The sequence below is a fragment of the Physella acuta genome, unplaced genomic scaffold, assembly GCF_028476545.2.
Source record: "Physella acuta isolate Inbredline_101_S28 unplaced genomic scaffold, ASM2847654v3 ptg001425l, whole genome shotgun sequence".
Lineage (NCBI taxonomy): Eukaryota > Metazoa > Mollusca > Gastropoda > Physidae > Physella > Physella acuta.
This window is the reverse complement of record NW_026732940.1, coordinates 466,193-479,818: the sequence shown is the minus strand read 5'-3', so window position 1 is coordinate 479,818 and position 13,626 is coordinate 466,193. Positions and strand designations below refer to the sequence as shown.

The following is a 13,626-nucleotide window of genomic DNA, read 5'->3' as shown; positions in this document are numbered from 1 at the left end:
GGAAACTTCGTGTAGAAGTGGAGTGCAGGGGAGGCGATCTTTGGGCCTGGACAAGAGATTTGAATCAGCCTAGGCGAGAAAAAGCTGAAATTTTGGGAGTTTGGAGTGGAGGAAAAAAATATACGAGGACGAGGATTTAGATTTGCATTTTTAAACAAGGACATTTTGTAGAGGGATCTTGCAGGACATGTAGGAGACTTTTTAGTAGGACATTTGTTTATAGCATGTCTCAAGATATACAAGTAGATATTTTAGGACTTCTTCGAGTTTGTGGCATCGATTAAGACAATTTTGAGACTTTATACACCGTGTCGTTTGAGGCAGTGTTTCTTCCAGACTTTTTTCTCCGGGGGGGGGGGGGGGGGGGCACTTGATATTTTCGTTGGGGGGGGGGGGGGCGGTCAACATTTTTCGGGGGGCGGACACTAGTAAAAGTATATTTTTACTTTATAAATTCCATCTCGGTAGAGATGCCTGGAAGAAACTCTGGTTTGAGGACATTACATATAAAATTTGGCAAAAGACCTTTTGAGACTATGAGTTGTGAAATAGGACCCATTGGAAAAGTACTCTTTCGAACCTTCCCGTCCATGGGGCAGGTGAAGTAGTGTTCACCTTTTTCAGTAACTAAAGAATAAAGGGATAGTGTGGTCAGCACTTTGTCCAACAGCTTTTACTTTCCCCATCAGAACTGGGTGGACTCAGGGACGTTCTTCATGATCCGAACTCGAGACTTACATGTTAGCAGTCGAATGCTCTACCATACAACCACGTCGTCCCTATACCTATTGTAGCTAGTTATTTGTTTGCCCTAGCTATAAGTGCAGGCTACATGATGTTTTAGGATTTTATTTCATTGATTGATGAATAGGGCCGCTCAGTACATTAGGTATTAAAGATTCACGTGTATCATTTTCAGAGCATTTTACAAATCTCCATAAATTGGATAATTCAGTATATGTCAGATCTCTAATTAAATCATTTGTAAGAGCCTTTTCATGATTTCTATTTAGCACAAAAATAAGAAAATCACAAAATAGTTGTCATCTGATAATCGAGTTAGACAGGTATAAATGTCTTTTTAAATGTCATTTTTAATGTCATGTTTAACATGACAGAATAGAATTGTGTCAAGGATGAATGGGTCCACGTAGACATTTTCACCGACACACTTGTCTTTGGGCGGGTTGAATTCACCAACATACCCACATCTCCACACATCCCCACACATCTCCACACATCTTTTGAAGTTGCCCTTGCCACATTATCTTGGCTGTCCTTCGTTGCTGAATTTGGCCTTCGTCAGAACTGCAATAATTAAAAAAAATATATTATTCACTTTTTAAAAATAATTCATAACTTTAGAAATGAGAATAATGAATGTTCATTCAAATTGATTCACTTATTAGCTGTTCCAATTACATTTTAGAGTAGCAAGCGATGCGTTAAATTTATGCCTATTGAGTCAACTAAGAAAAATATATCACCAACTGTTTTCGCTTTGTTTTGAAGTGCGTCGTTGTGTTTGGCTGACTAGCCATTATAAAGTCAAATACGCGGGAGTGATATAATGATATCAGTTGTGTCGGCCTTTGTAAAGTCAACTACACGAGAGTGAGGTAATGATAACAGTAGTATCGGCCTTTGTAGAGTCAACTACACAGTAGTAAGGTAATGACCACTATAAAGTCATATTCACGGGAGTGATATACTTATAATAATTAGTAATGCTACTGGTTTCGTTGTATTGCCCAGGGACGGAGTCTAAATGAAATGTAGACAACAATAAATTATTGATTAGTTAGTACAACGAAGTGACGAGGTATTGGCCGTTTATGAAATGACGTCAAACTCATAAAAAAGTTGATTTCTGTAAGAAAGTTGAGTTGATTCCTGGGACGATGTAATACAGTTGATGGGGGTGGGGTTCGGGTTCGGGTAAGGTAACATATATATATATATATATATATATATATATATATATATATATATATATATATATATATATATATATATATATATATATATAGCTGTTATTATAAAAATTTATAAAAAGGGTAGCAGGTTAATATTTCTAATAAACTGTAGTAATTTTAGCATAAAGTTGGAATATCCAAGGTCATTTTCTGGAATAAAATACGACTTTCTACGACGATGTGGGGTATGTAGAACAAAATTGCATAACGTCATTAACCTTACAGTAATTAGCTAGAAATGCCAGTAATTGCATCAGGATTACTAATAATATACCTTAAAAACTTAATTAAATGTAAACATATTTAATTAATATCAAGTATTAATTAAAATCTGAACATCGCTTATGTCCTACTTCTGTCTTGAGTACACACACAACAAGTCAGTTCCTAAAATAGCTGTCATCAAAAAGATGACGTCCTTTAAAGACGTGACACATGTGACGTGGACAACAGATGACGTGTCACGTGGACAACAGATGACGTGACGTGACGTCCAGACAGGCCAACACACCAGGGGAGGGTGGTCAACAGGGTACGGTTATGCAAATTGACACCTGCTGTGTACGGGGGTTAGACAGGTCCAGCCCACAAGTTTGACGGTCAACATGGTTTTGTTTCTTTTTACACAAAATATAACAAGTTTTACCAGCGATGGGAACAGGTGTGTGTGTGGTGGGGGGGGGGGGGGGGGTAGTAGATATAAAAGATAAGGGAGGGGGGTGTTATTACTATAGTACAGGTCAGTTGGAAGAAATGGTGGGTTATCAACGTGTTAGATGCTGTAATTCGTTGTAGAGGTGATTATTATTGTAGCCCTTTCTCGTATGGAATACAAGCATACGGAAAATATTTAGATCTTCCCTTTTTTAAATAGTAAAGTCTTCCTTATATGTCATACTTTCTAATTAGTTACATACTGGTTGTCCCAATGTGGCCTAGTGCCGACATAGTATCCATACTGTGGTCGTATATGGAGTTTGTTACATGAGTGATATAACCACTACAATGGGGGGACATTCGGTGTTCTTTGGTGATGGTAGAAGAGAGGGGGTCTTGTGTATTGTGATGATAGGGTAAGGGGGTCTTATGGGTAAGGTGAGGGGTACTTATGGGTAGGGTGAGGGGTCTTATGGGTTACATAAGATGGGGAGGAGGGTGGGAGCATTATTCATTGTACGGTGATGGTTATGGTAAGGCTTGTTGTTTCAAGTTATAAAATGTTACAGAGCTAGTATATGGTATTTGATCAATCCTCCCCCCCCCCCCCATTTGAGAGGTAAGAGGTTGGACACTATTACTGCTATACTACGGACGGGAAAGTGTTGTACAAAGCTGCATCACTGGAAGTAAAATACATATAAGCAGAGATAATGGTACACACAATTTCCTCAATTCAAGGGGAGGTAATGGTATAATATTGTTAGCTTATTCAAGGGGAGGGGGGTGGCAGAACAATCTTACCTCCATTCAAGGGAAAGTAATGTTAGAATATCCTTAAAACATTCTTATCTCCGTGTAAGGGGAGGTAATGATATAACAATGTTATCTACATTCAAGGGAAAGTAATTGTATAATATTGTTATTGTTATCTAATTCAAGAGGAGGGGTTGGTAAAACATCAGTACCTCCATTTCAGGGGAGGTAATGTTAGAACAATGTAATACCTACATTCCAGAGCAGGGTATGGTTGAACAATGTCAGCTCCCTACCAGAACCTGAAGCCACAGGTTCGAGTCGACAGCTGTGCTTTCATGTGACAAGCTAACGATGTCGCGGCCTATGGGATGGATGAGCGGGGCTCTGATACAAGCAAACACAACATTAAAATAATAAATGCTCTTGATGGATAGACGTACCACGTGACGCGGACAGGTAAATCGGCGAACAGGTGATGCGCGCGGTTAAGTCATCAGTCATGCAGGCTGAACTCAGGTGAATCAAAGTCATGATACAGGCCGGACAAGAAGTTATATTAAAGTCATTTTTTACATAGAATAGCGCAATCAACGCCATGTTTTGGGTAAGTCCAAAAAAGTTTGTCAATAGGTAAGTCAGATCTTGTAGATGGGTATCGGTGATGGTGCTTCGCTCTCCGAAAATACACCAATAGCCTACCAACTAGCAGTGACAGTGACACATGGCAGAGACAGGGTAAAGGTCACAGTATGAAACTGTGACAGGTATGTGGAGAGTACGTCACAAAGTCTCATACATTACTACTCATATCTTCAAAAAGCTGTGGCAGTGGATGTTTGTTTATACTTTGTGTACACATACTAAGATTCATAATTCTTTCTTGTACACATACTGAGGGGGACTGAGTGGTTTAGCGGTAGAGATCTAGACTGCCGTAAGTCTCGAGTTCGAATCCGGGTTGAAGTCAATAGAACGTCCCTGAGTCCACCCAACTCTGATGGGCACCTATCTCTCGTTAGGGAAAGTAAAAGCGGCTGGGCATAGTGTTCTATCTCCTCATATGCCGAGTTCACAGAAACAAGTGAACTCTACTTCACTTGGCCAATAGACCGTCAGGTTTGAAAATGGAACTTTACACATAGGCCAAAATATGTGTACTTGTTTATTGAGCACAAGTTAAGATTTATACTTTTTATTTCGTGCCACTCTTCTAAGATTTATATATGTCTCCTCTTCACAAGTGAAGGTGTATCCTAGTTTCTTGTACATACGCAAATAGTTATAAATGTTTCTTGAACAAATCTTTAGATTTATACTTGTTTCTTGTGCATGTTATGTTAACATTTATGCTTTCTGTATTTATAGATGATTAAAAGATTTATATTTTTTTTTAGTGTAGACCTACACATGCTATAATTTATATACATTTTTCTTGTACACATGCTAAGAGAAATATTTTATACACATGCTAAGATTTATACATGTTTCTTGTACACATGCCGGGATTTATTTTTTTACACATGCTAAGATTTATATATCTTTTGTACACAAGCTAAGATAAATATTTTCTACGCATTTTAAGATTTATACATTTTTCTTGTACACGTGGTGCGATTTATTTTTTGTACATATGCTAAGATTTATACATGTTTCTTTTACACGTGTTGGGATTTATTTTTGTACATATGTTGGGATTTAATTTCTGTACACATGCTAAGATTTATATATGTTTCTTGTACATATGTTGGGATTTAATTTCTGTACACATGCTAAGATTTATACATGTTTCTTGTACATATGTTGGGATTTAATTTCTGTACACATGCTAAGATTTATACATGTTTCTTGTACATATGTTGGGATTTAATTTCTGTACACATGCTAAGATTTATACATGTTTCTTGTACACATGTTGGGATTTATTTTTGTACACATGCTAAGATTTATCCATGTTTTGAGGCTGACAACTGCCAGCCAGCCAGCCTACCCCCCCACCCCCCCCCCCCCCCCCACCCCTCACATGCATGGCGCCCACTTCAACATCTGCACTGAGACCCTTTCACCAGCCCCCACCAGCTTGACCCCGCTCCCCTCGTTAATCGGGCCACACTGCGCGGGGTCCTCTAATCCCGGACCGTGGCGACAAATCCCGCAAAGTCCCGACCCCTCTGTCAGGGGGTCGACGTGGAGACGGACACACGAGGACAATGGGGCGGGGGTTTAAAGAGACAAAGACGGGGAGATGAGGTGAGAATATTGCCAATATTGGCCTTTATTTACAGATCTTGGTCGTTCCGCGACGTCATCTCCGGTGGACGGTAACGGAGTTAGTGCGCATGGCAAAGAACTCGCCGCTCGCGCCGCCCGTGGTACCCGGGGACAAAAAGGTGAGTGTGGACACGGTTTGTTGTAAACTGCCACGACCGTGTCCAGTGGTTTAGAGGGGATTAACTCCCCGGACCCGCTTGGATTAACACTGTCAACAGATCATCTTCCCATTATGTTTTCTTCCACCAGTGGACCCCAGTCAAATAACCTGATCTTTACACTATGGTGTGATATGTGAGATATACGTAAGGGAAACTGACCACTGGTCATTGCTTATATTTGATAGATTATATCTGTTTAATTGTATAACTTAGATTTAGAAACCTTAAACTGAGAGTGTTTTCGAACAAATTATGCGTCATTTTATTATTTACTGAGTTATTACTAAAAAATAAATTACATTTAACGCCAGTTTAAATTGTAGTGTGCATCTGGTAAAACAATGCGGATGTACTACCGTAAATCAGTCACGTTGTTGTGGAAATAAAGTGATTTTTAAAACCATTGCTTTAGCCGAACTTGTAAATGATGGGAAAAGAGGACTACTAGCCTTGTGTGGCGAGTGTAAAGTTGGTAGAGTAAAGCTAGTTTTGTATAGCTGTGAGGGTAAAGTTGGTAGTGTAAAGTTGGTAGTGTAAAGCTGGTTTTATAAATCTGGTACTGTAAAGCTGGTAGTGTAAAGCTGGTTTTATAAATCTGGTACTGTAAAGCTGGTAGTGTAAAGCTGGTAGTGTAAAGTATGTGTAAACCTGGCAGTGTAAATATGTGTAAAGCTGGTGTAAAGGTGGTTTTGTATAGCTATCCATGTACTTATAACATAAATGGACAGAAAAAAAAAACATTACCAAGTAAATCTCGTTGAATACATGCATCTGTTTACGAAATCAATGACATACAATTAACAACAAAGTTATAAATCTGTGCCAAAGACAAGAATATTGTATACCAAACTATATCCTATGAAGCCCCAACAAAAATGTGTACCTATCTGCATGTACAACTTAATGCACGATTGAGCAACGTTACTAAAAAATAGAATTACGCGCCAGGAACCTTTTCGTCCTCCACTTGATCCAGCTGAGTACGCCAAGCCGGCAGCTGTGTTTCAAAAGTCAAGGACACTACAAGAATATCTGGCACCCTCGCATCGATCCCCCTCCCCCTGGCTGATCAGGAGAAGTAAATTGAGTTAGGGTTTCTAGGGGCTTTCTGGTTCTGTCCTACTCATTTGTTCGCTAAATATGGCATTACATAATTGCAGGGTTTTTTTCTACCGCTCACTAAGGGATAATTTGAGGCTTCGGTAGGCTGATAAGCTAGAACTGTAGACAGCAGGGTGTCAATGTATCAAGAGCTGTAGACAGCAGGGTGTCAATGTATCAAGAGCTGTAGACAGCAGGGTGTCAATGTATCAAGAGCTGTAGGCAGCAGGGTGTCAATGTATCAAGAGCTGTAGACAGCAGGGTGTCAATGTATCAAGAGCTGTAGACAGCAGGGTGTCAATGTATCAAGAGCTGTAGACAGCAGGGTGTCAATGTATCAAGAGCTGTAGACAGCAGGGAGTCAATGTATCAAGAGCTGTAGACAGCAGGGTGTCAATGTATCAAGAGCTGTAGACAGTAGGGTGTCTATCAAGAACTGTAGACAGCAGGGTGTCAATGTATCAAGAGCTGTAGGCAGCAGGGTGTCAATGTATCAAGAGCTGTAGGCAGCAGGGTGTCAATGTATCAAGAGCTGTAGACAGCAGGTTGTCAATGTATCAAGAGCTGGAGACAGCAGGGTGTCAATGTATCAAGAGCTGTAGACAGCAGGGTGTCAATGTATCAAGAGCTGGAGACAGCAGGGTGTCAATGTATCAAGAGCTGTAGACAGCAGGGTGTTAATGTATCAAGAGCTGTAGACAGCAGGGTGTCAATGTATCAAGACCTGGAGACTGCAGGGTGTCAATGTATCAAGAGCTGTAGACAGAAGGGTGTCAATGAATCAAGAGCTGTAGACAGCAGGTTGTCAATGACAGCAGGGTGTCAATGTATCAAGAGCCGTAGACAGCAGGGTGTCAATGTATTAAGAGCTGTAGACAGCAGGATGTCCATGAAACAAGAATTGAGAACAGTGAAATGTCTCTGAAGCTGTAGGACAACCATAAAAACAGAAGCTGTAGACACTAGGGAGATGCTATACATGGAAGCAAACCCTCAAGCATGTACTATACATGTATGAAGGTTTGCTTGTATACGCTTCAATGCCTAGCCAGACAAGGATGTAGCTACGTCGTTTAAGAGCAGAAACATATCTTTCAGACAACGAACATGTTCCTTATGGATTAGTGTCAGATGCTAGAAGAACAAAGTATTTCTAATGAACAATGTATGATGTACGGACATTATTTTGAGATAATTATCATTAGTTATTTATTTTATACTAGTAAGTGATAAGACAGCATGCACAAGATGACATCATTAGTTATGACAAATAACGATATACATTTTTTTAATCACATCAACTTGTGCTAATGACATGTTACGTTTTTATGGATGTTTCGTTGTTGTATTTTTATCTCGTGAGAAATTGTGGAATCGTTGCTAGGCTTCATCTTTTAATGGATAATTTGTGTTGGGTTATATCAGATTAATTTGTTCGATAGAACTTTGAGGTCGATAAAAATATAAGCGTTACTTGAGTGACAGAAGACTGACGTCACTTGAGTGATAGAAGGTGAGTACACGTTACTTAAGTAGAACGGAGCAGACATTAATTGAGTAAAAGAAGGTAGGTAGAATGGAGTAGACATTAGTGCTACAATTTGAGTAGAGTTGAGTAGACATTACTTGAGTGATAGAAGGTGAGTAGAATGGATTAGACACTACTTGAGTGATAGGGAGGTGAGTAGTTATGCCATATCGATACAGCAGAACAAACACACAAACAGACAGATTGAGAGACCATAACCTCCATACCCAGAGACATTGGGCGGGTATAGAGGGGAGAGATTGAGATCGTGAGTCTGATAGAAAACTGCATGCTGTAGAGCATTAAGGAGAGCAAACCAAGAGTGTATTGAGAGAGGAAGGGAGATATGGAGGCAGGAAATGTAGACAGGGAGAGGGAGAGAGAGAGAGACTTAGAGAGAGAGTGGGAGTGGTGTTCGCCCTCACAATAACCTTGGACAAAATAAAACCTCTGACAATCTAAACTATACAACAATAAACAAATAGCTCGTCTATTTATTTAACCTCGTACATTGACAACATCTTTGTGTGAGAGAAATCTTCACGTTTCGAACCTGAACTGAACAATATCATGTGTTTGTGCTTTAAAAAAACGGAAGCGTGTATGGATATTGCAGCTTTACTTACACAGCATTAGCTTAGGTTTACGCTGATGGAGACTTTAAGAGAAATAAAAGATTAGCCCAAGTGCTCTATCTAGACAAGAGATGAAACTAGTATGCGTGTTGAAAGAACGTGAGAGATGATCACGTGACCCCCATCCACATACATACACACACATACACATATACACACACAAAGATGGCTGCAGATGTAGAAATCCCCAAATGCGTCATCTTTATTTTCCCCGAATCGTGTTTCTGATTTCCCCTCTATGGCTCCCGGGGTCAGCCAGGCTTCTGTGGGGGTCAGAGCTAGATGGACAGCGGCTGGATGGGCGGAGAATTCACGAGTCGGCCGCCATACTTTTGATGCCAGAATCATGTCAAAAGCGGCCGAGGAAATATCCTATAAAAATGAGAACTAAATCTTCCAGCCTCCCTGAGATCAGCGGCCGGCTTTATCTCAATAATATGCCGTAGATCAGTGGGAAGGGGGAGGCAGCAGGCTAATTAGTGGAACCGTCCCCTTATGGCCTAACAAATTAGGCACCGATAAAAGAAGCGCTGCTCTTCGCCCTTCAAGCCCCACCCCATGGGAGCAACTGGGAACGATTCTCTCCCCTTGTCGGAAAGATTCCATTCCAATATTTCATCTAGTTTCTGGTACTATACGTGAGGGGCGAACCTTCCTTTTGCTTCAGAGGGCAAAACCAAGCCGAATTTTCCCGGGCGAGTTTTTTTGGGGGGATGATTTTTTTCGACAGACCTAAGCCCCTCCCGGGGTGCTGGCTGACAGAAGGCAATTTTCCGGCAGCTAGATAGCAGCCGCATCTGCGGTGACGTCAGCGATTGTTTGCGGCGATACGTGCGACAAAAGGCGATAGCAGAGCGGCATTGACGTCTGCTCCTCTGGGTCCGGTGTCCGGAGATTCTCATCAAAAAATAGATTTTTAAATAGTCAAAAGATGCTCCGCGGAGCACTGATCAGACTAGAGCAGCTATATGAGGCTACAGACTGAGACTTTGATGTATCCATTACATATGTCCAGCTTGAGCGATTGGTCCACGTCATCGCTTGCTCTATACCATCAATCAAAATACACTAGTTGATTTTCTCTCAAATTCAATTTGATCAACACACCGAAAGTTGATTTCCTTTCAAATTCATTCTGATCAATACACCGAAAGTTGATTTTTTTTTTAAATTTAATTTGATCAATATACCCACATTTGATTTAATTTCAAGTTCAATTTGGTCAATGCACCAACAGTTTTGTTTTTAAAATATAATATGATCAATACACCAAAAGCCGATTTTTAAAAAATGTAATTTTGTCAATGCTGTCAGTTTTACAAAAAAATGCAGCGTCTGATTCTAAAAGTTTATTTTTTTTTAAGTTTAATAAAATTAAACATTATAACTTCCCCTTAAATTTAGATTTCCTATGTTAAATAAGTGTTTACTTGACTTAAAATGTTTAGAAAAAATATCCATTCCAGGTTTTAAATCCACTATTTTTGCATGAACTAGTGTATTTAGGCAATAGTGGTTAAATACATATTTTGATTCTATAGCCAAAAGGAATGCTGATTTAAACCAGTTATATAAAGTGCTAAAACTTTATTTATGTATTTAAAAACTGCATGCGACTGTAAATATCTAATTCAAAGATATGATCTTATACTGACTTATACACTGCGAGCGAATGTTTACTATAAGATAGGTCAACAAAAAGAGGATTCCATTCTTGCCTTGTGTAAGTAATATACACATTCCCAGCAATAAGTGTACATTACATTCTAGTAATGTACACATTCGCAGCAATAAGTGTACATTGCATTATAGTAATGTACACATTACCAGCAATAAGTGTACATTACATTATAGTAATGTACACATTCCCAGCAATAAGTGTACATTACATTATAGTAATGTACACATTCCCAGCAATAAGTGTACATTACATTATAGTAATGTACACATTCCCAGCAATAAGTGTACATTACATTATAGTAATGTACACATTCCCAGCAATAAGTGTACATTACATTATAGTAATGTACACATTCCCAGCAATAAGTGTACATTGCATTCTAGTTATGTACACATTCCCAGCAATAAGTGTACATTGCATTCTAGTTATGTACACATTCCCAGCAATAAGTGTATATTGCATTCTAGTAATGTACACATTCCCAGCAATAAGTGTACATTGCATTCTAGTTATGTACACATTCCCAGCAATAAGTGTACATTGCATTCTAGTTATGTACACATTCCCAGCAATAAGTGTACATTGCATTCTAGTAATGTACACATTCCCAGCAATAAGTGTACATTACATGCTAGTAATGTACACATTTCCAGTAATTATTGTTCGCATTACCTTCTAGGAATGTACATATTACCAGCTATTAATGTATGCATTACATACAAGTAATGACTTTAAAATGACTTTACCATGCCTTCACCAAATGACTTTACCATGACTTTACCACGACTTTACAATGACTTTACCATGACTTTACCATGACTTTAAACATAGTGCTATATCCTATTAAAACTTGAAAACTTACATAAATTAGAAACAAAATAAGTATTGTAATATCTATAAATTTTTATGATTTTCAAATTACTCAGTCACAGATTGGCAATCAACTTCCGTTTTCTCGCACCCACCGTCCTCCAGCCAATAATACTCCACGCATGCGCAGTGGCTTTCAGCCAATAAACCATCCAGTCCAGCGATGTGGGCGACGACTCCCCTTTTGTTAAGGGGGGGGGGGCACATAAAATCATAAGCAATCAAACGGACTTTGCACGGACTTAAGGAGTCTTGCAGCCACGTACAATTTCATCTCCCCTCCGACTGAAGCTTAGAGTTATCCGTCCCTAATTATCTAGCCTTGGTTCTGTCTGATGGCATACTAAATCCGAAATTCGGTGGAGAAAGTGGGGAAATGGGGGGGGGGGGGAATTAAGTTTTAAAAAAGTTACAGTCCCCAATAAAATAAAATATATTTAAAGCTGGAGAGATTTTAGCTTTGTAAAAAGAAAACATTGTTACATGAACAAGATATCATAATAATGTATACTTTGTAACCACTGTTCCAATCTTTTAATTAAAAACTAAAATAAAAATATAGGCATTATTATATTTAACATAAACTTCTAAAACATGACCTGGAAATTTGATTTTTTTTTTTTGTGATCAATTTGTGTTAAGTAGATGTTATGTTTATAAAAAACTGAAATATGCACAAAAATATCATTTAGCTCAAAATGTTGATTTAAAAAACGGAGCAATTATTTGTTTTTAATTATTTCAGATTGTTTCTTTAGTGGATCAATGATTAAACACTTTTATTGAGACCAAGTGAGAAATATTCATGCAAATTGACACAAATCCTCAAAATATTATACGAAAAACGAAAAAAAAAAGCGTTCAGAACAATGTGTTTTGCCTTATAATATCCTTTACGAAGTGTGGAAAAAATAAATATAGCGCTGGAAACGTTATTTTAGCTTCGCTGTATTTAGCCTTCAGAACAGAACCCATTGTTTTCGGAGGGTTTTTTTTCATCGCAATCTAACTTTGATTAGCTTCGGACCTTGAGCTGCAACAGCAGACGTCACAAAGGAGGCAGGCGATTGCGCATGTGTGAGCAGGTCCCTCCATCATGGCCCCTGATGACGGCCCTGTCGGCCCCGGCCCTCACCCAGCCATGCAATTTTCAGCGCAGGTTTCGGCCGGCTCTCACGGCTCCCATGCTGAAGCTGTAATAACCGGCAGGCCGGCACTCACGGCGAGGCTGTAATAACGGACAGGCCGGAGCGGCGATAATGGAACGGCCGTGAGATGGTCAGTGACGTCATTTCCCATGCCGACCACGCCCTCCAGGTTTTTAAGGACATGCTATTGTTTTTTTCCCATTCTTACTTCCCACATAGAAAGCTATTATTACTTCCGAATATGGCCGTAGAATAGAACGTTGTAAGGACAAGGTTATAAATACATGGTTACAGAATGCATGAAACAAAGGGAATGTACAGGACAGCAGTGGACAAGCTTGGAGAGCCATCATTACATGAACATGGCGGGGATGTAATTGGTAATGGAGGACATGGACGGGAATCACGTGATTAAAGATAGATGGGCAAGGGTGAGATAAAATTGGGACAACAGGACCAGAAAACACGGAAGGTGTGGTAGGCTTGTTTGGGAAGTGTTCCTGTGGAGAAGTGGGTCCGGGAATCTGCTTCATATATTTTGACAGAATATTAAGCCACAAGATGCTTTACTATGTTTTGTTACATTATGCTATACATGGGGTCGGCGTGGTCGAGTCGGTAAAGCTCGTGGTTGCTAAACCGAAAAGTCTCGAGTTAAGATAAGGTTCGTTAGCTGGGGACAGCCACACTTCTAGGAGAGACAACTCCGTGTAGTCAATGGCCTCAATGTCCCATAACCAGTTGACATGTATACTTAATTTTGTTGGAATGTATCTCTTTCAACAATAAAATTAAGAACTAAGAAGAAGAAGATTAAGCTTTACAATATCTAAAACAAAATT

At 39.4% G+C, this 13,626-nt stretch overlaps 1 long non-coding RNA gene across 1 annotated transcript in view; it reads right to left on the bottom strand.

Annotated features, from left to right (window-relative positions):
• Positions 1-482: 482 nt before the first annotated feature.
• LOC131927625 (uncharacterized) overlaps positions 483-13,626 on the bottom strand; it is a 142,058-nt gene continuing 128,914 nt past the window's right edge. The window contains exon 3 of the long non-coding RNA XR_009383668.1: positions 483-1,308. This is a non-coding gene — a long non-coding RNA (uncharacterized LOC131927625). The remainder of the gene's footprint in view (positions 1,309-13,626) is intronic.